Consider the following 26,251-nt stretch of genomic DNA (forward strand, 5'->3'; position numbering starts at 1 on the left):
AGCTATGGAGGATGTATGGGAACGGTGGAAAGGCCCATAATGATAAAGTCTCAGAGGAAGGGCCAAACTAGGAGGGTACAGGAATTCCTTCCGCATGCCCCCATATGGGTGCTATCTTTTATCGCCCACAGAAAGATATACAACCCTGAGTTTGAACCTCTGTTTTCTCCAGTAGCCACTCCAGTGCTTGCGAGATGGACAAAGGTAGCACCTCCACCAGCTAGGATTCCTAACAGATGGGATGTGGAGGGAAGTGGAAGGGTAACCCCTTCAATGCTTAGGGCTGTAGAAAGGTTGAGAAAATAGAGCGGAAAGTGAATAACTCCCCCGACTGCTAGGTTAGCAGAGAAATTAAGGGTGGAGGAACAAGAGAGTGAGGCCGGTTGCCAGAATAGTAGATGAAGGGTTGAGAATGAGTGCAAAAGGGGAGACTATGGGCCTCATTACGAGGTGGGCGGTAAGGGATTACCGGCACCGGGAAGGGCACCGGTGCCGGTAATCCCTTACCGCCCTACTACGAGTTCCCTTTGCGGGTCCTCCCTTAACGCCTGGTTTTACCAGGCGTTAAGGACGGGACCCGCAAAGGGACTTTGGAGCTAATAACGGTACCGCAATTTGCGGTACCATTATTAGCGCCTTCCCCATTCCCATTGAGCCCTATGGGAGCTCAAATGGGAATGGGGAAGGGCCCTGGTGAATGGGGAATTACTGCCCCCGCCAACCTTGGAATGGGGAGGTAATAGCTCCATTCACCAGGGCGGAGTCGGTAAGGATTTGGAGGCAGCCATGGCGCTAACAGTGCCATGGTTACCTCCAACCTCGTAATGACCCCCAATGCCTTTTACTGCTAGGATAGAGAATAGGCTGCGATTGACACAGGAGTGTAAAAAATTGGAAGAAGCACTGAGGTTAGCAGAAGGGGTAGTGGTGTTAAGACAGCAAAGAAGCGAAGAGTAGGAAGATGTGAATAGACAGGCAAAGGATGCAGGGGAAGGAAGGGGGAGGCATGGACAAGTTGTTGTTAGGCTGGATAAATCAGTTATCAAAACGGTCAATGTGGAGCTGGAGGATCTACGTTAGCCGACCGCTGCTGATTTTCCTGCGGCCAGAAAGTTTTTATGTGAAATGTATGAGCCACAAAAAATTCATACATTTCCCATGCGGACACAAGTTCAATACCCCTACAAACCCACGACACCCCCCCCACCCACACCCCCAACATAAACAAACCCTACTTACCTTCTCTTCACGCTGTGTTCCTGCAGCGCCAGTTCCGTTTCACTTCCATGATCGAGAGCAGGCACAGCAGGGTCCTTTTCTTCTTTATTGTTTTCTTTTTTCAGGAGCTGTAGGGGTTTCCCCCACAAACACCCGCTCGCTATACTATATATGTATAGTGAGCTGGGTGTTGAAGGGGGAAACCCCTGCAGCCCCGTTTTTTAAATGTGTTTTTAAAAATGTTTACTTTTATTTTTGGGTGTGCTGCGGGGGTGTCCCCCGCAACACCCCGCTCACTATACCATACAGAATAGTGAGCATGGTGTTGCTGGGGACACCCCTGCAGCCCCCGCAAACTTTTTTTTTTTAATATTTACCTACAATGCTACCACCAAAGGTTCGAACTTTTGGTGTTCGAACCTTTGGTGGTAGCATTTTTCAGATTTTTTGTATGGTCTGAACTTTTTTTTCGGTCCGATCGTACAATTCCGACCTGGAGGACAGAAGTATTGCTATGGGTACAGGATACAAGCAGGGAAAAAGGAACCGGCAACTTACAGTAGTGCTGAGGATGCTTCCGTGCCTGTAGACGTATCAGCAGGGGTGATAACGGGAGTAGGAGACAAAGGTGAATGGGAGTAGGATGTTGAGCTGGGAGAGCAGGGTGTAGCAGCCCCACCTCCCAGCAACATAGAGTACACCATAAGGTCTTAGGACGCCCTGTGGTCGCATGGCCATAGTAAGAAGTATGAGAGAAGTATGAGAGAGATGGGGAAGCTCCAGTAAAAGTGGGCGTAACTAGATTTCCGTTGCTCCAGAAGGTTCAGGGTGTATTATGTCCTGTGGTCAAGCATGGACTGGAATAATTTGATGAAGGCGCTTTTTGCATTAGAGAAACATACTGCTGGTGTCATGTTGGCCATAGGGGACATAAAAAGCCTACTCACAGCCCTAATGAGCCCTAATGGGAGAACGGTCAGACAAGCTTTGCAGGCGAGCAGGGTATCTGGGTGTTCAGTTGGATACAAATATCCACGATGGAGCAGCATTCAATAATTGCAGGGCACAGGTATGCGGGCCCGGAGGGTTATGTATCCAGATATGCCCAATATAAATTATATCTTGGCTAAAACAATGAAGTTAGACGATGATGCTGCTGAAAACATTCATTTAATTCAGGAGATGCAGGGACAGGAGAAGCGTAGAATAAGAATGTTGTGATATTTTACCACATGCTAAAAAAGGGACTTTCTAAGGAAGTCCAGCATGATCTAGACAAAGTAGTAGGGATGGAGGCCAAGAGTTGGCTGGGAATTCAGGCACATATTGTACATTTTTGCAAAAGGAGGTAAGAAAAGGAAAACGAGAGTATAGAGCAGGCACAAAAGGCAGAAGCCAAGCTTGTTCAGAAAAAGCTAGCGAAAATCTGTTTGGAAGGAGCAGTGATAACCAGCTCCATGGAGGAACGGCAGGGACAATTGGGACAACAGGGATATAGTAAATCAGGTATGCCACAAGATTGGATGCACGGGTATACTTCCGGTCTAAGGCAAATTAGAGGGTTTCTGAGGGGTAGGGAAGGAGTTTCACTAGGAAATGGGTCATTTGGCAGTTTCAGAAGAATGGGACCCCGGTTTAACAGGCCAATGGGAAATAACTATGGACGATTATATGGGGTTCAGTGTTGGTCGTGCAGAAGAATAGGACATGTGGCACGAGATTGCGGAAACAGTCCACAGTATTTTAACATAGGAGCTCAGCAAATGCAACCCCGACCCTGCCATATACCCTAGGCTCTGTGCAATCGCAGCAGGCACAGGTGAAACAACACCCAAGGACTGGAGTTGCACAGACCTATGTGATTCAACCGACTATGCCAGTATAGGCATCCTTTACCGCAAGGACCGTCACTCGCAACACTGGAGCAAGTGTTTTTGGAGGGAATCATTTTCCCCTCTCCGGTGCTAATATGTACCAGGATTAGGATAGCCAGGGATCTCTGATGTGTCCAGTCCCATATGTTACCACTGATCCGGAAGAGGAACCCTGGATAACCCTGAATAGATGTGCAAGTAGGTGACCGAATGTTTTCATTCAAGGTCGATACACAGGAAACAAATTCTTATATCAAGGAAGGTGAGTTCCCCATGTCAGGCAAAACAATGGACACACAAGGATTCTCTGGGGCTATCCTGTCGGTTCCTTACACTGAAGATCTACGTATTAAGGTAGGCACAGAAAATGTATCTGCTCCTTTGTTGTATTGCACAAATACCCTGGCAAATCTCTTGGGCAGAGATTTCCTCAATCAACTCCATATGTAGATTGCTTTCACGGAGGAAGGTATAGTATGCTTGACTCCAGGTTTGTATACAGTAAGAGAAGCAGCAGGTTTGCAAGCATACTGTATTGACAGCGCGATAAGAGGGGTCCCTGTACATTCGACTGTTTCTTCATGGAGTAATGGTTTTGTTGAGTTGGGTCCCGGGAATCAGAGATCAGACATGACGGGTACTGATTGAATTTTTGTTTCGGCCTGCTGTGTCACAGGATGTAACGCCAGGCACCATTGTTACGATTCTGCAAAAGCAGTAGTTATCAAGAGAAACAGGATGGTTCTGTGGGGCACCGACAAGGAAGGAGGAGAGTGGCGCACAGTTTTGTGCATCGATCCAACCTGATCACTAAGGGGCGTGTCCGACGAGCAATTGTTCAAAGAAACCGAAGATACAGGAGAGATGGTTTTTGAGATTGGTCTGCCTTGCAGGATAGCGAAAGAGCAAATGATAATAATAGTTTATTTGTATAGTGCCTATACACAATGTGTTTCAAAGCGCCACAAGGCAGGGGAGGGAGCAAAGGAAAATACAATAACATTCTTACAAGGGCTTGAGACATTAAGAATGGGAAATTAACTATCGTACTAGGCCTGACGACATTTCAGATAGTGCAAGAGCATTGGCAATGAATAAAGGAAATGGGGGAGGAAGGAGATGGGACAGACAAGGTGACTATCATACTAGGCCTGACGACATTTCTGATATTGTCATTTCCCTTGCACAAGGTGAGGGAAAGGGAGGGGGCAGGAAGGGGAGGAACATACAAGCGACTATCGTACTAGGCCTGATGAAATTTCTGATAGTGCAAGGGGAATGACAATAGGTGAGAGAAAGGGAGGGAGGAATGGGGGGAGGAAGGAGAGGAATAGAAAGCGACTATCATACTATGCCTGACGACAATTCTGATAGAGCAAGTGCATAGAATATGGTGAGGGGAGGAGGGAGAGGAGAGAAGGTACAGGCAAGGGTGAGAAACAGTGAGTGAGGTGAAAAAGAAGCAACGCTGGCAAAATACAGTGACTATAGAGCTGACAAACAGATAGAGTGAGCTCTGCCAAGTTGCAGAGGTTAATGCTGAGCACCTAATGTTGCAAGAGTCCAGCAAAAGAAAGTCAAAGTTCAAAGTCGTTGATGGGCACAACATGATTCAGGGCCACCATGATTGCAGGATGCTTCAAAGGAGTCCAGAATGAGAATAACGAGAATCAAGATGGGTGAACCAACATGAGTCAAAAAGTCAATTCAAAGCATCAGCAACAAGGTGGTAATGGTACCACCATGATGTGACAATCAGACTCTGACTTCGGGCAGGGCGGGATTGTTGAAGCAGAGGAAGAATTGCATATGAAGGATGCCTTGAGAGGGGGAACAGCAAGATACAAGATTCTGGGATTTACATACATCAGGGGGAGGACAGCTAGATACAAGATTCAGGCACTTACATGGAGCAGGGGTGCGCCCAGGGATGTCCAGGCAGCGGACAGGGAGCAGACAGGGGCCTACAAACAGGCCTTGGAAGCGGGCCGGCATTCACCTGCCGGCTCAACTGATTGGTTTAGTTGTAGAGGGTGAGGACCAATCACGGGTGGACAGGCAGGGTGCAGAGAGGCCAGCTCAGAGAACAGAGAAGGGATCAACCATGTTGGAAGGCCTGATCTTGTTGGTTAAGGATGGAGAAAGTGCACAAAAGCTGGCCAAGGAGGCAGAGCGCTGAGAGCAGATCATGGCAGCATAACTTCAAATGTTAAGGAACATGAATCCGTGAAGACGAACATTTCAAAGCCCGCGCTCACAGCGCAATGTGCAAAAGCCAACAAAGCCCAGGAGGCTTACCTTCAATGCGTGTGTCCAGGAGAGGGATCCCAGGGCCTTCAGGCCAGCGGGATGCAAAGGAGACCCTCCAGGGTCAGAGAAAAAGAGGAAAGTACCAGAGACCATGCTCATCGTTAGAAATACATCACCATATTGAAAAGAGGACTTAGAGAAAGTGCTGGACCATCAATCCTCAAGATGTGGGTGTGTTAAAGAGTGTTAGAATGGGTAGGACAAAATTGAAACCTGGTGCGATATTACCACGGGTTAAGCAGTACCTTATGTCGAGAGAGGCAGACCAAGGGATTTATGAGACCATTATGGCATTGTTGAAGCAAGGCATAATACAACTGTCTGTGTCCTCATGTAACACAGCCATCTACCCTGTGAAGAAAGCAAATGGGTCCAGTTGAAGGATGGTCCAGATTCTGCGCCCTCTCAATAATATTGTTGTGGCAGAGTTCCCGGTGGTACCAAATCCTGCTACCATTCTCTGTAATATCCCTACTAGGTCGACCCACTTCATGGTAATTGATCTGAAGAATGCATTTTTCTCTGTCCCCTTAGACCCAGATTCTCAGTACCTCACAGCGTTTATGTGTCATGGTCAGAGATTCAAGCACATGACGTTGCCCTAGTGTTTTCTACAGGGTGGTGCAAAGGGATTTGGGGAATTTACATGTGTCCAGTATAGTAATTCAGAACGTGGATGACTTACTAGTTTGTAGCACTTCAGAACAGCAATGTCGAAGAGACTCAATAACGCTATTCACCATACCCTGCCTCCATGGGTATTACTGGGCACCAGACCTGGGGGTAGTGAATGATTAGCTTCATGGCAACCCTAGGCTTTCCCATACACGGGAGAAAGAAGAAGAATGGGACAGAAATCACCCATGCAAGTACTGTATGGGTGGGAAAGGGGATTGCAGAATTGCCTGGGATGACACAGCAAATTTGGGCAGATGCACACCATTACATTGGTTGGGGAGGGAGACCAAACCCTCTGGAACAATAGATACACCCCTGAAATCCTAAAAATGGGCCATTTTGTGAGTTGTGAGGAAAGGGGGGTTCAGGCCCTCGCAGGTGTAGTGCAGGAAGGGCAACTCATCCCATTTGGTACACTGCAGAACGCTTGGCGCTCAGTTCCCTGTATTAGACGGGGTTCCGAAGTGTTCCGCCTTAGAGGCTAAACTTTTCCCAGAACTAATTGTAACTTAAGTCACCTCCACACTGTACCAGGTACTGACTGCTTTCAGAGCTAAGGAGCTGTCCCAACTTAAATCGAAATGGGAGAGGGATGTTTTCTCATTGGAGTCGGAGGAGTGGGTGGAAGCACTCATGTTTCCGCAAGACATCGGAATAGCTGCCAGGCTTCCTCTAATCCAATATAAAATATTACACCAGGCTTATTATTCCCAGGCATCAATGGCACGATGGGGGGTGGTGGACAGTGGCATGTGCCTGGGGTGTGGGAGGGTACAGGGCACCTTTTGCCACATGTCATTGAGCTGTGATTCAATACAGGACTTCTGGAGGAAGTGCATTCTTAAGATATCGGGGGGTGCTAGGGGCTCAAGTTCCACAGGACCCGAACGTGGTGCTATTCGGAATCTGTAGGAAAGTGAAGTTCACCAGACATGAAAAAACATTCCTCTCTGTAAGGCTGCGGCTGGGGAAGAGGTTCATAGCTGCAATGTGGGGCTCTGCAGAAAGACTAAAACTCAGCCGATGGGCCGCAGAGGGCGACAGATGTGCATCCCTAGAAAGGCTAATCTATAATGCCAGAGGCTGTCCACAAATATTCTGCAAAGTGTGGGGAGCATGTGTGGGGGATGTGTGAGGGATGAACAATGTACTGCCCTTGAGGACTGCTTCCTTCCCATTATGCACAGGATGGAACCATTGCCTGACATTACCCTCTCCTGGATCATCTGTGACCTTTACGCATGCAATGTGACATTCTTGGAAATCTTCTGTTCGTTTTGTTATGTGTTTTTTTGGAAAATAATAAACAGATTTATAATTTATTTTTACAAATAATGCTCCTCGCCCTACTGGCGGAGAAGGGGTACAAAGTGGACTAAGAAAAATTTAAATACTGCCAGACAGAGGTAGTATATTTTGGGCAAGTGATATCGCCCACAGGAAGGAAGGTAATGCCAGAGAGAGCCACTGCAGTTCAGAAAAAGCCCCAGCCATTCACAGTGAAACAAATGCCGCAGTTTTTGGGACTGTGTAACTATTGTACGTCATGGATGTTTGACTACTTTAGTTACATAAGGCCCTTGCTGCAGGGGCTAAAGAGAGCACAAAATACAAAGGGTCATATAGAATGGTCTGAGGGGATGGTGACTTGCTTTCGGGAATTCAAGGCCGCGATCAGCAATGGTCCAGTCTTGGCGACCCCGAATTACAAGAAAGCATTTTATCTGTTTTCTCACTCATACGGGTGGGTGATGACAGCGGTCCTAGCCAGACCTCTGGCCATAAACCAGCAAACATTGCTAGGCCATAAGCCTTTTGCATACTATAGTGGACTCTTAGACCAAGTGATTTGGGGCAATTTATTTGTTCATTAATTTATTGAGTATTTATAAGGCACCTATACAACAAATAGTGTTTCTAGGCGCCACAAGACAAAAGTGTGTAGGGAGCAGGGGAGTAAATAAGCAGTAATAACAATAAACAAAAAGCTGTCCTACTAGGCCTTGCAACATTCGGAACGATGCAAGTGCAGTGACGAGAGGTGCAAGAGAGAGGGAAGGGTAGAGGGGGGATTAGGGTGTGGTCAAGTGCTATTGGGAGTCCCAGAGGGGAAGTTTCATAGGGTGCCAGGGTATAAGGCCATTGGCTAAGTGCACGGGTAGAGGTGTCCCAAGGGGGAGATGCCCAGCCACCCAGCAGTCATGCAGGGAGGCCCAGAGGGCAGTGCTGAGCATAGTGGGTGCTGGTAGTCTATAAGACTCATGAAGGACCAGGCCGCCAGTCTCAGCAGGAGTGGGGAATTAGCAGAGGAGGGAGAGAGTGAAAGAGGTAGAGAAAATACATTTCATGGAGTTTCCGGAACTTAAGGAGGTCTGGCCCAAGTCTGTGAGGGGTGGAGAGACTGTTCCAAACAGAGTCACCATCCGAAGAGGGATATCTACCCCCACTCTTTGCTTGTAGAAGCGTTTGATCAGCAGGGATTTGGAACTAGAAGATCGAAGGGATCGAGCAGGGAGGTATGTAGGGAGATAAAGTTGGAGATAGCGGGTCCCAGGCCACAGAAATCCTTGTGAATGATGCAGAGGGTCTTGAATTTGGTCATTGCTGCCACCAGAAACCTGTGGAGAGAATTTAGAGCTGGAGAGATACGGTCCATGGGCTTGAGGCCAAAGATAAGTCTCGCAGCCCTGTTCCCTTGTGATCAAGTTTTAGCATCAGCAGCTTTCGTAATTCAAAAGTCTTCAACCTGAAATTGTACATGATTGTGCAATGTATAGAATGCCTTGGTGAGAGGTGAAGTACTTTTTGTTGATGGGTCCTCAACAATCAATCAGGACACTGGTGAGAGGCATACGGGTGTAGCTGTTGTGGGCCTTGTGGATGGGGAATACCAAGTCAGACTGAAGAAACGGTTCCTTCGTATTACTCTGCACAAGCAGTGGAACTAGTGGCACTTAAAGAGGCGCTACAAATGAGTTAGGGGAAGGCAGTAACTATTTATTCTGACTCTGCGTATGTAACCTCCACTAGGCATACAGGCTTGGCATTCAGGCTTGTCAAGCCGGCAGAGAAAAGGGTTCTGGAGATCCGACAGGACCCTTATCTAGCATGCTCTGCTGCTCTTCATATTAATCAAAGTGCTTACATTGTCCACAGAGGTAGGGATTGTTAAGTGTGCTGCGCATTCTAATCGCACTTGTAAATGATGCTCCAGACAGAGCCCTCTCACCCACGGATTTACTGTGGAGACGGGAGCTTAGGGGGAAGGAAGTAATGCCTGTAGAACTGCTTCTTGTGGCTCTAGAGCAACTACATTACCCGTTGCACAAATCATGGCAGAGCTCCAGGAAGAACGGTTCATACCAAACCTCCAAGAACAGGTAAGTAGATTTGAGGCGAATTGTATAGTTTGCAGTGAATTTAATCCTGGTGATACCATGGACACAATAAGAGAAGTCTTGCCTAGGCCCTCAAGGCCATTCCAAGAGCTCCACATAGATTTTGTGGAAATGCTCAAGAAGTGTAATAATTTCTGTTCCCTTATTGTTGTGGTGTGTCCATGTTCCTGTTGGCTCAAGGTTGGTCCCTGCGTAAACCCTGATGCTAAGTACACAGCAAAACCTTTGGTGAGGGAGGTATTTCCACGGCAGGGAATTTGTAAGGTGCTGAAGTCTGATAATGGCACCCATTTCCTTAATGCCCTGTTTACAGAGATTACTTTACTCTGGGGGATTAAGCACAAACTGTGTTCGGTGGGCCACTCTCAGGGCAACGGAAATGGAAAGGCTAAATGGTGTTCTTAAGTCTCGATTATCGAAAATATGTATGATTTGCATACAAAATGGCACTATTGCCTACCAATTGTTCCGTTTTATTTGAGGAATCAGCCAGGGAAAGATTGTCACGATAGCCCTCATGCGATTGTGATGGGGCGTAGGTTACACACACCGCTCATACCCGCACGCACAGCATCAGATGCACATACATTAGCAGAGGTCCTGGGTGAGGAGTTTAGGGAGTACCTTAGGGACTTAACCAAAAAGTGTCAGAATTATATATTTTCCAGGTTGTGTCTTCTCACCATCTACCAGAGAAAGCGGAAAAGAATCGGATGATTTGCACCAGCAACAGGTGCTCCTCTGGGACCAAGTTTTCATCTGCTCCTTTCTGCGACACTGGAATGAGTGGCATTTCCATGGGCCCCACCGTGTGATTTTCACAATTCCAACTGCTGCGAAGGTGGAGGGCAGCAAGAGCTGGGTCCACATCAGCGACATACGAAGGGATACTAGTGCCCCTTCACCAGCACAGGCGCAGGCTCAAAGTATGCCATAAGGATTTGTAGTTCATTCCAGTGGAAAAGGGGAAAATTAATGAAAACGAGGGGCAGGAGGGCAGCAGCCATGCAGTGAGGATGCTTACTCCTTGAGCTCCTGCCGGATCTGTTAAATTGATACTTACTGACATACAAAACTGCCAAATAGCAAAAAAAGCACAGAGAAGCGTGCCCAACCGCACATAGAGCGCCTGTGAGTGAGTGCGAACTGCGGGGTGCCTGGAGAGTTGCTGAAAGGACGAGAAACAGTGGCGGAGCTGGCAGTAGAAAATGGCACCTGCAGCTTGAATGGGTGGCTGGAGCAGAGGTTGCTAATGCGGGCCAGGAGCTCCTAGGGGTACAAGTCCTGATGCTGCTCGGAGCGAACCCCTGTGCTCAAGTGATGAAAAGCAGGAACAAAGCCCCCGATCAGCGGGGAGTGAGAGACCTGCTGAGCGGAGCGGTATGAGCAGCGGCCCACTAGGAAGAAGGCAAGGCCCACTGGGTGAGGTGGGAAGCATGAGGGCAGCAAGGAGGACAGCAGAGACTCTGTGGCGACAACCGCGTGAAGCAGGAAAACATGGGAGCGGGCTGGGGTCAGAAGAGCACAGCAGAAACAGAGGCAGACTGCCCCGGCCAGCGGCAGTGAAGCATAGAGCAGCAGCTCTCTGAGAGAGACTCCCGCAGTCGGGCCGCCGGAGGACACGTGGAAAGAACAGCGAAGGAGCGAGGGGGCTGAGGTGAGAGGGGCTCAGCCTGCTTCACACACACAGAGCACGGCAGATCCTGGGCAACAACAGTGAGAGTAGGACGTGGAGGTGGTGGACCCGGGATAGTAATGAGCCAGCCACATTGAGCAACCAACAGCAGAGACAGCAGGGACCTGAGCCTCAGAGGGGAAAGGAAGGGAGAAGGCTGCTCCACCAAGAGTAACAAATCTCTGTTGTGGAAAGTGAGCAGCAACAGCGGTGGTGCACGCCAAATGGTGCCATAAGCAGAGGGCTGCCCCCAATGTGCCTAGAGGGCAATATTGCACCAGAGACTGCAGCGTGGTGGCGCTGGGCAACATGGCGTGCAGCAGCAGCTGTAATAAATCACAGAAGGAGCAGGCCCTACAAGACACTTAAAGGAGGGCTGTAGGAAGGGGGCTAGCACAGCTGCGCAAGGAGAACCTGCGGAATCAAAGGAAGATTGGCCCAACCGTAGGCAAACTCACTGGGAACCAGAGGGAGGCCTGCGCCATTGGACAGGGCACCACCATAAGGGAAAGCCTGTACCCCCTGGGGGCGTCTTGTATAGCAGGCAAGACGCTGGAATAGTAGCACACAGAGGAGGAGGCACCACGAGGAAGGAACTGGGCACTGCTGGGAGACCACCCATAGCAAACGGGAAGTGGACCTTGCAGATCAGTCCAGTAACGAGCGGCCCCGCAGACTACACCACTAGACGCGAAGCAGCCAGAGGAATAGAGCCGCACAGAGGCATACATGCCAACCCTCCCGATTTAGGCGGGAGACTCCCGATTTTTCTGTGATAAATGTTGCTATTTTTCACGTTCTCCCACCTGAAATAATCCCAGCCCCAATTAATTCCAATGGGAAACTTTATGTCTCCCGATTTCGCAGACAAAATCTCCCTCCCAGGTGCCTCGGAATGTTGGCATGTATGCAGAGGATACCCACTCACATGCCAGATCGACCACACAATGGGAAGACCAGGCAGACCAGATTAGAAACCTTCACGAGTAAAGGGGAAGGGGGCAGGGAAACATTGCAGGAGGGTTGCAACACACACTTACAAAGTCAGATGGAAACCAGATTACTAAGGCCATATCAGCACTGCAGCCCACTTTGGAGAGTAAAATAGATTAGGTCTGTGGGTGTGGGGCTGCTGCAGTTGGATGTCAGAATGCTGGCAGAAAGAGTGCGGAGTGTGAAGACCCAGGCAGATGAAAACAAACAGCATACTGTCATGATCATGAGCAAGGTACCAAGTTCAGTCCCCCAGATGAGTTGGTCATTAGCCTGGCACTCTTGGGCTACATACAAGACAGGTCCAGTAGTTGCATGATTTACCCACTTCCTGATCACCTAATATGGCCGCCCTGTTGGTTGTTTGTGGTGTACAGGTGTTTGTCTATGTCTTGAAATCATCTCCCTTTATAAGCCCCGCCCACCGAGTAGTCTGCGCTTCGCGTTGTTTCTGCTGTTGTACGATTACCGCGGATCCTGTCACAGTTCAGCTCCACCCCCTAGTCTCCTCCTTCCCTGCACGCACCTTTCATCTACCTTGCGGACCAGTTCCTGTCACCTCTCTGAGCCCGGAGGTTTTCAGTCAGACGCGTAGCTTCGGCAATGTTTTCCCTCATTTCAGTCAGACGTGTAGCTTCGGCAATGTTTTCCCTCAGCCGTCTGCTACGCTCCATGAGAACTCATGTTTTACCGACTTTCTGTTATAAATACATTAGTTCCTGCAATATTTTTGTCCGTTCTCATAGACTTGGCTCATGAAATATTTCATAGTTACGTTTGAAGTTATTAGATAGAGTTCCGTTATTTTTTGGAACACAGCGGCTCTTGCCGTTCGAAAAAAGTGAATACTCTTGACAATCCTTTCTCCCGTGTGTGTTTAGACTGTTCAGCGAGACGGTCTATATTGTGCAGGGAAGGCTTATTATCAAGGATTACGTCCTGTTGTTTCCCAAAGCCTACAGTCAACAAAAGTAAGCATTTTCATAGCATTGCAGCGTGTGCTTCTGAAGTATTCTGCCACTACAGTAGAGTTTTCATATTTTTTCACCTCTACATCACACTTTTTCTTTTCTTAGCAAGTCAACAGCAGTTCATTCGTTTTTCCCTCCTCTACAATTAGCTCAGCCCACAGTACCTCACTGTTAGATGGCTACGTTTTAAAAGTCTTTTCATCACGCTGCTTGCCTTAATTACCACAGTCCACCTGAACTTTCTTTTCTCTCTGAGACCCCTTGCATCACTAAGTTTCATAACTTCCCCTGTGAGCCAAGATTGAGTTACCTATGGCTACTCCAAGACTCACTAGCACCCCTGCACCAGAGCAGGAAGGAGAGCTCAACAAAACCAAAACACAGGTGAGCAGAAGTACACCTTCCTACAGTGAACCCATCTTTGGATCAACCTCTACCGTAGACATCTGTGGACCGAGTTCAAGCTCATATAAGTGAATAATAGTTGTCATATGCATTTTTGCAGAATTTGCCAGTCTATGCTCATTTAAGAAAAAAAAAACACCTTTGAGGAACTACGCACCAGGGAGAGCAGAGCAGAGGACACAAGGAAGGGCACAACAAAATAACCCCATGGCATATGTCAAAAACATGCTCCTGCAGGCAGTAGGGCCAGGCAACCAGTCGCATGGCTTCACGGCGGAGAGAGCCCACAGGTCCCTCTCCAAAAGGCCCCTGCATGGGGCACACCAGAGGCCCCTGATCGAGAATATCATAAGCTACAGGGACAGGGAAACAATCCTGGCATTTTCGAGGCAAGGTGGAATCATAGAGAAGGAACCTGCCAAGATCCCTGTGTACCCGGACTACACACTGAAGGTGCAGGAACAGAGGGCAGTGTTCGGGTCTTCAAAGGAGAGACTATGGTGCGCTGCCCTCAATTAAATGTTGATCTACCCCACAAAACTGAAAGTCATGCATAACAGCACTTCACATTTTTTAGACAGCACAGAGGGAGCACAAGCTTGGATGGACACGAAGTGGGTGGCCTGCCTTCGGGGTTGACATGATGCAGAGACCTGAGGGACAGCTGAGAGGTGAGAGAGAACAGCCCCCAGAAGACAGGCAGTAGGGAATCAAGTACTACGCATTTGGTAGGAGTGGAGGGAGAGAAGAAGAAACTTTACAGGGAGGTTGAGACAGTGACAGGCTAACTCAGAGACAATGGTGTGAGAGGCCCTGTTATTATCACCAAGCTCTCCTCACTGTATCTTTTTTGAAGTTACTTAGGGTGCAAGTTAGAGGTGCCCAGCTGCTGCACGCAAGACTGTTAGGAGGGGGAGCAGAGTACTAGTGGAGCACGAGAAACGGCAGGGCCTGAATGAGCCATGAGCTGTTGGGCAGTTGCTTGGATGTTTGGGGTTTGAGGGGAGTTACAAGTCGAGCTGGAGTGCATGCTGACCTGACCTACAGCACAGGGTGTGGGAGATGGGGGTAGACGGTAAGGGGAGAGGGACCCCAGAGTTGAACGGGGGTTGGTGGCTGTTAGGCAGAAACCTGTGCAGTTCCCTTAGGGACAACTGCAAAAAGTTTAAGACTACAGGAGTAAGCAGTAAACCCAATTGGTAGCAGTCTGCACCACCCAGATTTACCTGGTAGCTGTGGCTGAGCAGTCAGACTTCTCTCAAGAAGAGTTAGGCAGTATATAGAGTATACACAATATGGCTAAAGACACAGTAGAACAAGCAAACACTGACCAGAGCTTTGGTATAAAAGTATATAATTATTTATTTAAAAACACACTTATGAAAATACACTGGCACTAATATATCAAGCAAGTTCAAACACAGTCACTATAAGTATATACACCTCCCTAGTTAATTGTTCGACAAGTCTAGGTTAAGACACCACTTATTTAGCAAAACAGAGGTGAGCGTGTAACCGTGGATGGCACTCCAATAATTTGTTTAAAAAGGGAGAGAAAAGGCAGAGTAGGAAAATAACACACTACCAACACTTTTAAGAAACCACAACAAGTCAAGAAAGGCAGGGTCTACTGTAGAGCAAAAAGTTCATAGGCCAGGCCCACTCTTGGAGAGAGCAAGGCGGAATGTGCCCAAGATCACACAGTGGAAATGCACTCAAAGTCTTTGCAGAAAAGTCAAAAGAGGTTGGATCAGTTCAGAAAGGTACAGTTTGCAGGTCAACCCAGATAGAAATTCAAGGATTTACAAGACACCTTGGACAATCTGTTCCAGGGGAGACCAGGCGGGACACAGTACCTGAAATGGTGAGAAAGCTACAGCGGTGGCAGTTGTTCCTGGCAGCGGGTGCAAGTCGTGGCTTCAACCAGAGGAAGAGATGATCTCGACGAGGAAGAAAGCTGGAGGTCGTTGCACTGCCAGGGAAGAAACCAGCTGCGGAGTTTCCCGGTTAAAAGGTACGACTCTTTTATTCGCGGTAGTGGTGAAGCGTGGCTATCCGGCCGCCGGGGTGCTTGGCACAGGCGATTCGACCACGAGACAATCCAGGAAGGCGAAAAAAGGTGAACTGGTTGGTCCCACCAGCTCAAAGGGAAGAAGACTCTCCTGGAAGAAGATCTCCTCTGTCATCGGGGAAGTGGTGAGTTCGTACAGCAGGGCTCCACCTGTGGTGTCGTCGTTGTAGATGGCTCAGCTTCTCCCCTCTTCGGATTCTTTAGGTCCTGTGGCGACGTCTGAAGTTCCAGTCCCGAAAGCCCTGCTTTTATGCAGAAAAACCCCCATTCAACAGCCTAGCTGTCCCTCAAACATGCTAAGTGGTGAGCCGGAAGGCTCACCACTGGGCCAATCACACAAGAGTGCGACTTGAGTTGCCAAGGCAACTCAATCCAGGGCGCCTAATCCCCCTCCCACACATCCTGTTGACCCCAGACAGAGTGGCACCATTTGGAGGGCTTCTGTGGAAAAGCCAGCCAAAAAATGGAACAAAGGGCTCGACTTGGGTTAGAGTTTCAGAGGCGAACACAAACGCCATTTTAAAACTGAGTCCTGGCAAAAAGACCCAACCGGGGAATAAATATTAAATAAATAACCCAGCGGTATTAACATTGCACCAAAAAGTGGTGTGTTTAAAATGAATGGGAAAATCCCATAGGAAATATTCCGGTGGAATATTTTGCGTGGTATCCACTGCCACCAGCCAGAAACTCGACAAGGGGGGACTGGACAGTGCCCCCTTGGAGAACAGACCCAGGGGCAATCGAATTACCCCTACCAGTACTTCCACAATATGATGGTTTGTACTGGTTCTGTTCACAATTTGAGACTAGTAAAGCCAATTGTGACTTTACATGCCCTGGGAGACAGTAGTCAGTCCCGGGGTATGGAGTCTATGTTTGGGGGTCACTATGACACCCCTGTGTTACTGCACTGAGGGTGCTGTGTAACACACATGCCAAAAACACATGACATGAAGCCCTATGGAGTGAAAGACCCCATAGCCCATAAAACATATTCACAGTCCAAAGACATTCTCAAATAATGCCTAAGAGTGGTCGAAAAAGAGTCTCACTCTTAGCAGGAGAAAAAAATAAACCCCAAAAATCCAGCAAAGTTGCTGGGGGACTCACTAGGTTTGGGAAATTAGCCTTAACAGAGAATTCTCCCTAGCAGTGGCAAGCATGGTTGGCGGCCGGGAGAGGGAGCAGTCCGGGAAGGGCGAGTGGGACGCCTGAGAGAATGGGAAGCAGGCGACTGCAATTAGTAACATTAAAGTCGACTCCTGGAATGTCAGGGGGCTCAACAGCTTTGTCAAGTGGAACCGACTGCACATGTATTTGAGGGGCAAAGGGGTGCACATAGCCCTTCTACAGGAGACACACCTCACCGCAGTCAGGCAGGACAGGATTACCAAGAAATGGGGGGGACAGAAGTATGACTCATCCTTTTATGCATACGCTAGGGGCACAATTACATTGGTGGCCCTCACAGTGCCTTTAATCCTACTGGAATGTAAGTGTGACATTGATGTTAGGATGGTAGAATGGTTGTATTGAATGGATTCTTGGAACAGCTGAAAATCTGCATTATCAATACGTATGCCCCCAACCATGATGCTACAACCTTCTTCAGGTAATTGGGTCCCAGACTGGCACGATACAGGGACACTCTGTGGATAAGGCGTGGGGGGATTTTAATGACTGCACACCTGACCCTGCACTGGACAGATCAGAATGAAAGCACAGGAAACAGGCGCCACCAGCGAAAACACTGAGCACACTGCTGCAGGAACTGGGGCTGAGACACATCTGGAGGCAGCTGCATGGGGATCAGAGGGGCTACTCAAGCACGCACGATATGCACACACGCATAGACTACATGCTAATGGGAGTTTATTCCTTAGGCAAATTTGTTGCAGCCGAGTATAGGGCAAGGGTCCTGAAAGACCCCGCACTGCTGGTTGTCATGTGGCATAGAGCAACTGTCAGATCCCATTCCCAAAGTGGAGACTAAGAGCAGAAGCGCTGCTGGATGAGCAGTTACGGGCCCATATGGGGGAGAGGATAGAGGAGTTTTTTGCCCAGAACTAGCAGAGCACAGGAAGCAAATGGATACTGTGGGAAGCTTTCAAGGTAGTGATGCGTGCGGAGGCAATAGGCAAAATGGGGGGCATAAGGAGAGACCTGCTGCGCAGCATCGCAAGCACGGAAGCGCTGATGGAAGCTTTGGCAGAAGAGATGGAACGACCAACAGGGTGGAAGAGGGAACTCACAGAGTTTAGACAGAAGTGTATCACAGATTGGGAACGGTTAGGTAAACATGATTGCACCAAGTACTTGGAGAGACTTCACAAAAGTCAGGATACACCAGGGAGAGTGCTGGCCTGGCTATTTCATACAGGGGAAAAGAGGGGAATGATCAGCACCATCAGGGATGAATGCAGGGAGGAGTGGTGTGCTCAAAGCAAGATTATTGAGATATTTGACCCATTTGATCGACAGTTATATAGCGCAGAGGAGCAGGGAAACGCTGGAGAAATAAAAGAGGCCCTAGTCGATATAGCGCTGCCGCGCCTAGAACAAGAGCAGGCAGAGATACTGTATGCCCCGCTTACTGAGGACGAATTGAAGACAACTATACCCTTGTTACCTACTGGCAAAACGCTGGGGGCCGACAACCTCCCAGCAGAATTTTACATGGAGTATGTGGGTGAACTGGCTCTGAATCTCATGCAGACAAAAGAAGAAGCATTTGAGGTTGGGCTATTGCCTGCAAGTCTACGGGAACCTATCATAGTGCCAATACCTAAACCGGGGAAATGGCTAATCGAGTGCAGCTCTTACAGAATGTTTGCAATGATAAATCAGGACGGTAAAATTCTACCTGCACTTCTAGCGAACAGGCTGCGTATTGAAGTCAACACCCTAGTGCACCCAGACAAGCTATGTCCCTTGCAGGAGCAGATACTGCAACTTGTGCATGCAGACTGCATCACATAATAGACAAGACCAGGGGGGTGGAGGAAGAGTGTGCAGTGGCTTCGCTGGACACGAAAAAAGCATTGGACTCTGTGAGGTGGGAGTGGCAGCATTCGGTTTTCATGCGCTTTGGGGTGGGCCTGTGGTTTTTTCGGTGGGTGCACCTGTAACACAAGAAATCAATGAACCGGTTAAGGATGGAGAAGTATATTTCATAGCCGTGGGAATTGCAAAGAGGAACCAAGCAGGGATGCCCTCTCTCCCCCGTGCTGATCATTTTGAAGCTGGAGCCCCTGGCGACATTCCTCAGGGTGGATTTGAAAGATGCGGGCATTCCGAGGGGCAGCAGCACGCATGTGGTCTCACTGTATGCGGATGACATACTGTTGTACACACAGAATCGGGATGTTAATTTGCCATATATGTTAGAGGTCCTGGATGGTTTGGCTAGATGGTCAGGCATAACGATAAGCAGGGAAAAGTCAAGTTTGTTCCCACTGGCGAGTATAGTGAGGCTGGAACAAAGGTGCCTGCCCAACTTAGGGTTGCAATGGGAGGTGGATACCTTCAGGTATCTGGGGTGTGGATGTTTACCATGACCCAAGAAAGGAGCATGAAAGAACACACTGCGAGTGCTGCAGGGGGTCGACAGATCCATGGAGCTCTGGCAGAGGCTACCCCTCTCCATGATGGGCTGGGCGGTGCTTCTTAAGATGGTGTTACTGCCACATCTGTTATACCATGTTGTGAACATACCCTATGACATCCCAGGGCAGTTCTTCCGCAGGCTCAACTCACTGGTAAGACAATTTCTCTGGGGGGGGAGGCAAGAGGTGCAAGATTTCCCTGCTGACTAGGGACTACTATATTATCTAGCAGATCAACTGCAGTTTGTCATGGCCTAGCTGTCAGATGAAGGCTTGCTGGACACTGGGCTCATACAGGATGAAGTCAGACCATACTACCTGAGGGAGGTCCTCTGGGTGGGAGATGCTAGCTTGCCAGAGGCACTGACACTGATACAACTGGTACAACTGGGGCAAAGACTACGGCGCAGACTGTGGAAGATGGTGGGGAAGCAGTACCCATACTCCGCGAATATACTCCTGTCAGCATTCTGTGGGAAATGGCGACTTAATATCGAGATGGAGCTACAATTTAATTGAACTTTAGTCCTCAAACCCAAGATAGTTTTTACCATAGATTGTATGACATTGGGAGCTGTTCTAGTGTACGTGCTTTACAAAAAACAGGTTTGCTCCCCTTCCTCCCATATTTTCCTGGCATCTCAGAATGTAAGTAAGAAGGGTCTGGAGGGGGGCACCAGGAATACGCAAAAGGAGACTGTAGCAACAATTAATGCAAAGATTATGGCTGAGCACCGGGTGATTCTGTAGCCCGCGAGTGCATGGAGTAAGATGTATGTATACTTATTGCTTTTACTCTCTCGTCATTGCTAAGAAATGCCTATTGTCTGGTTTTTGAAATGCCATATAAAGAAGTTAAAAATTCCAAAAAATGAATGAAAACCAGTTATTGTTATTTTTCAAGAATAAGAAGAAAATTCATATTTACAATGTATATTAGAATGATTGCTTATGTGTCTCTTGTTTCTCTCGTCATCATGTTCAAAGATGGCAAACAGCATGGATGTGAATGGTTTAAATGTATCTACTATTATAGAATTTGATGACATACTATTGAGTTCACAAAGGAATGTTGACGCTGATTTCCTGGTCAATGAGGACAATATCAATTTAGACCCGATATAGATGCACATGGTTTTGCAGCAGATAAAGAAATGGTATAGCCATATGATGAGACAGGGGAGAGAGAGATCTGTAGGATTTTGCTACATCTGCTCTCTAATCTATCATGCTTATGGTGTCCTTAAGGTATTTATCCCGGATGAGAATTAGCAGAGGCACTGTGTTTAGTGCACCTAGCTTTGTGCAGGGTCCGAGGGCAGTTTCAAGGGCAATTAGTCACAGCATCTATTTTACAGGTTGAATAAGAATGTTCAGCTACAGATCGTAAAGAGCAGAAGAATTTTCGGTGTACACAATGAGTCCAGTTGAATTTAAAAAGACCCATTATACACAAACGATGGGCACAAGGGGTGAAGAGTTGCAGAGCTGGAGGGATGAGGAGATTCTCAGAGGAAGGGGTGGCACGTGTAAACCAAGAATGAGGAAATGTGTCAGAAATATTTAAAGTATCTGACATGAATCAAGAAGCCAGAAAAACCTGTTAAGATACGTACACGTACCCATTTTTATCTGCGTTCTAAGGGCAGTGGCACAGTGCCTGTTGGCACAAATGGGAACTGCAGCTGCATGCTTCGCATCGCTGATTTGGCTGGAGGTACAGCTGCGCTTCCCGATGTATTTTGGACTTGTGGACAGTATGCCTATAGAATGTTGCCTCCTACATGGCTATACTATAACAAAGGTGCTTGGTACTGTAGCCAGGTGCCCATCTTTGCTTAATGTGGGGAGTTGCGCTGTCATACTAGCGCAGAATTGATCACTGGGTACAACTGGTTGCTGACATAGCTCACCTTTGGTGGCCAACTCTACCTTTTGTTTCTGTGGTTGCACCTGCATGCGCTAAGCTCCCTTGCACATTTGAGCCCATTTGCTTCACTTTGCTGGGCCGATCCTCTCTTCCGTTCACTGTGTGATCCTGCACCAATACCTGGAAGGCATAACTATACAGTTGACACCAATAAATCATTAGTAGGCTGACACCCTGCTGTGAGACGTAGCTGACGGGCCCTGAGAGCTGAAGGGAGCTTGACCTGACTACTTCTGCATTATTAGAGATCTGCAAAGATTACCTTGTTCTCGACATGCCAGAAACTAAGATGAAGGGGAGCCAGAAGAAGACCATTATGGATTCATTTAGACCTAAGGACTCCCCGAAAGATCTCCCTCAGGAGTCTGAAGATATGCCACAAGCAAATAGTCCTTGCCCACAGGAACAGGAGGATAAAGTATTGCCAGCGATTGCAGCGTTGTGCACCTCCATCAATTAGAAAATAGATGAGGTCAAGATAGACGTGACCCTCTTAAGACATGATGTGTGGTTGCTGTCCTCCCGAACTGTGGAGTATGAGGAGCAGATCTTGACTAAGAAAGCTGACATGGATTTGCTGAAAGCTAAAGTAGAGGAGCTGGTGAGTAGAAACAGGGTCCTGGAACAATGCATTGAAGATGCCGAAGCGGGTCCCGCCGCAATAATGTACGTTTAATCAGACTTCGAGGAGGGGTCTTATCCTACATCATATATTGAGAATCTCATGTTGCAAGGAATAGGTACTGGACAATTATCTCAAGGATTTACAGTCGAGAGAGCACACATATCACTGGCCCACCGCCCACCTCTTGGTGCACCTTCCAGGCGAGTTATTGCACCAATCCTTACTTTCCGAGACGTGATACGATACTTAAGTTCTACTAGCTATTTATCCAGAGTGTACCCCTCTAGTACAAAAGAAGAGGAGCATGTTTGTCCCAACTAAAGAGAGGCTCTGCATTCTGGTACTCAGGTACAGGTTAATAGACCCTGCAAAACTGAAGGTTCTGTATAAAGGCAAATCATTCTTTCAGCATCCTAGTGAGGCAATTCAATGGGTGGATGAATGTGGCATGGCTCCCGGACATGAGAAGAGATCAAAAGAACCTGAGACCGGTTTATTGACATCTGATTGTACTTTGCAGACTGGTATGCACCATGCCTAGGGCTGGAACTCTAGCTGAACTCATGAGCTCATGGTACTGTATTATTGATGATCCATGTCGTCTTGAGAGCTGAGTACGAGAACTCCTACTCAAATCTTAGTATATTTTGATATGGCACAAGCAGTTCATGACCCCGGGGTAAATGTGCCCTTGGGGTAACCCACCACAGCGGTCTCTCCTATAGCCCTGGGCCCCCGAAGCATCACTGTTCTCGGGGGGTGTGAAGGCTTGAGCAGTGTTACACTGTTGAGCCACTTGTTTCTAATACCTGTTGTGCTTTATTTTTGTTCATGTTCACCTTTGTTGGTTTTGGGCAATGTCACGCAGTAAGGATGACTGTATGCAGGCATTTACTGCGGATATGGGAGATGAGTGCAGTAGGGACGAGGGTTGGGATGGATACAAACGAGGGTGCGTCGACAGTGCAGGGTGGCGACCAGGTGTTACCTCTCCCTGCGTGGCAGGTGGGGGATAGATGGGAGAGTGGTTTCTGTTTCTGGGGAGTTTACTACACTTAGGATTGTGTCTTTGAATGGTCCGGGGAATGTCATCATACCTGAGGCGACTTCGGATTGCCTCCTATTTGTGAAAGAAACAGATTTCCACCCTGCTTCAGGAAACATACTTATTGGGGGAGGAGCTCCCTAAAATCATTTCCAAATGGGGGTGAGGGGTCGGTAGGATACGGTACACCTTACTCAAGGTATACTAGGGGTGTTTTCCGGTGTGGGTGGCTGGGTCTGTACCATTCAAATTGATCAAGGTGGAAACTGATGATCAGGGCAGGCTGATAATTATACAGGGTTTCATTGAGCATAGAGAGGTCGGTATTGTGAACTCATACGGGCCAAAGCATGCTGCTTCTACCTACTTCTGCTCCCTATATACGAGGCTGACTCATCTCAGAGGTCTCTTTTGGATAAGGGTGGGTGATTTCAATTGTACACTAAACCCCACAATAGACAGATCAGATGGCAGATATACACAGCCTTCCCCTGCTGCCAAGACCTTGTGTACCATGCTGCAAGACCTCTACTTAGTTGACATTTGGCCAAATATCAATGGGAATAGCTGCTGTTACTCCTACTACTCCTCACCACACAAGGATTGATCATTTATTTACCGGGAAGGAGCACTCGACTGAGTTTGTGAATGCAGCATACGCTGGCAGGACCATTTCTGATCATTATCCATTGGTTGTTACCTGGGCTCTCTGGGACTCGGCTGCCCCGATCCCTACCTGGCGTATATGCCCACGCATGCCCTCGCTGATTATTATCAGGGCCACTTGCCAGATGTACTACATACTTGGATGTTAATATGGGGAGTGTGGATCATTGGAGTACGGTCTGGAGACCTTCAAGGTGGCGGTACGTGGTGAGACGATCACCAAAGCAGAGGGCATCAGAAAAACTGGAGGACAATATAGAGGAGATTGAAGGAAGGCATAATGAAGAGATTTTGCTGCCCTTGCGTATAACATGTGCTGCAGCATGGAACGCCTTCGGAAATTTGATTATGGTACATATACATCTAGAATGCATATAGAGGGGGACAAGGCTGGCTGAATGCTAATGTGGTTGTGCAAAAGTGAGAAGCCGAGGCACACAAGTATTGAAATTTGTGAAGAATGTGGGGCTACTTGGAAATTTCAGTCGACCATTAATGATGTTTTTAGTAGATACTACCAGGGGCTCTATCGCGTAAGTGGGGTGGTAGATATCAACAAGGTTCAATACACACTGGCAAATATCAATCTGCCCAAGATCGGGGCCGAACAAGCCGCAGCCTTGGAAGCGCTCATAACTGAGGATGAGCTGCTGAGTGTTATAACATCACTGCAATCTGGTAGGACTCCAGGCGGGGATGGATTACCATCTGAGTTTTATAAAGCCTATATTGACAAGTTGGTGCTAGTGCTTCTTCGAGCATTTGAGGAAGCCAATGAGAAAGGTTCCCTGCCTAATAGTATGTGTGAATCGACGATAGTACCGATTCGTAAGCCCGGGAAGCCACACTATCTGTGCGACTCCTACAGACCTTTGTCGATGCTTAACCAAGACGTTAAGGTTCTGACGGCACTATTGCCCGGTTGACTAAAGTGTGTTATTTTAAATAAATTTATTTATTTATTTAGCGCACCACGCCCTGGGGCATATTATTGGTCCATAATACACTATGATCAGATTGGCTTTGTCCTGAATAGGAGTACGTCATTAAATCTATGCCATTGATAGATCCCAGGCGCACAACGCTTCCTATGTGGTGGTTTCATTGGATGCCATCAAGGATTTTGGTTCTGTTTATTGGCAGTGGATGTACACTGCCTTGCATAGCTTTGGAATTGGTGCAGGGTTCTCTCGATGGGTCAAGTTGATCTATGCCGCACCCGTGACTAGGGTGCGCACAGGTAAACATATATCCATGGCCTGGAGTTTATGTCGGGGCACCAGACAAGGCTGCCATCTGTAGCCAATGCTATATACACTTACATTGGAGCCGGTGGAGGTATTTCTACGAGCTGAATTTTCAGGTGCCAGGATATTAATTGATGGGACGCGCCATCTGATCTCGTTGTATGCTGATGACTGTCTTTTATACATGAATGACACTGCATATAACCTCCCTATGGTGTTGGAGGTGTTAGACAACTTTGCAAAGGTCACTGGCATAACCTTTGGCAAGGAGAAGTCCTGCATTTTCCCACTTGCTGGACTTCGTATACTGGATCTAAAAGGCCTCCCGAGGTTGGAGATCCGGTGGGAAACTCGGTTGTTTCGATATATGGCGGTCAACATATGGCACCAGGCTAGCCATATGCTTGAGGATAATACTGAGTGCTGTAAGGGGAATTTTTGCATCCATGAGCGTTTGGAACCGATTGCCACTTTCGTTGATGGGGAGAGTTGCATTAGTCAAGATAGTGGTCCTACCTTGCCTATTGTATTTAATTGCTAATGTTGTGTTGCTAATCCCGCGTTTCTTTTTTAATTCTCTAGATTCTCTCATAACTGGATTCCTCTAGGGTGGGAGGAGGTATAGAATCGCACTATCCACACTGAAGCTACGACATGGGGATGGTGGGGTCCAGATGCTATGGTTTGAACTATACTACATAGCAGCTCACACCCAGCACCTAGCATAAATGGTTGGCGGATGAGGCAAAGCTATATACCTTGTTGATGTACGGTGCCACGAAGCCGGTCTTTCTTAAGGAGGTTTTGTGGATTGTGGATTGTTGTTTGCCGGATAGGCCATATATACTGGATTTGGGGAGGAGGATTTGGAAAAGGATAAATAAGGTCCTGGAATTAAGACACGCATAGTCTCCAAATATTACCCTATCTGCAAACCTATGCAGAGGCAAGTGCGATCTACCCTTATTTCAGAGATGGAAAGGGTTGGGCCTTGCCACCTGGGGAGATACTTTCAAGCACAGCGTGTTCAGGGATTTCCCAGAGGTGGTTGATGATTATGGAATAAACACTGGACAATTTCTAGGATACATGAGGCTTACCAACTTCGCTAAGGTACAGTGGCCCACATGACTGGAGGAATCTAAGATTGATGAGGTATTGTCCACGTTATATGTATAGAAGATGGGTGGAAGCCTGTAACACGCTTATATCAAAGCCTGCTTGCAGGTGCAAGTGCCCGAGTTACACAAATTAGAGTTGCGTGGGAAGCACACTTAGAATGTGGGTTCGAAGACAGACAATGGGATATGGCATTATCGTTCACAAGGAAGGTTTCTAGGAATGCACAATTTCGTCTGCTGCAGCTGAATAACAAAGTTCCTCACCGTGGTGACTACCTTACTTCTAGTCCATAGTCCCCTTTCCTCCATACTTGTAGGAGGCTAATTTTGGGGCCGGTTCTAAGATGTCCAGTAAACATCCGAGATCACCCAGTACCAGCTCTGCCGAGGATCCTTGTGTCAAGGCTAAGGTGTTA

At 47.9% G+C, this 26,251-nt stretch overlaps 1 protein-coding gene across 10 annotated transcripts in view; it reads right to left on the minus strand.

Moving 5' to 3' along the window:
- Positions 1 to 26,251, minus strand: part of LOC138581369 (uncharacterized) — a 3,536,879-nt gene that overhangs the window by 3,248,800 nt on the left and 261,828 nt on the right. Inside the window, exon 1 of one of the 10 annotated variants that reach the window (XM_069652656.1) lies at positions 12,673 to 12,893. The exons of the other annotated variants lie outside the window; for them this stretch is intronic. The gene's annotated coding sequence lies outside the window, so the exon portion shown is untranslated. Of the gene's footprint in view, positions 1 to 12,672; positions 12,894 to 26,251 lie in introns of those variants that run through there. 10 annotated transcript variants of the gene reach the window in all.

This window comes from Ambystoma mexicanum, chromosome 3p (genome assembly GCF_040938575.1).
Source record: "Ambystoma mexicanum isolate Mex_15411 chromosome 3p, UKY_AmexF1_1, whole genome shotgun sequence".
Lineage (NCBI taxonomy): Eukaryota > Metazoa > Chordata > Amphibia > Caudata > Ambystomatidae > Ambystoma > Ambystoma mexicanum.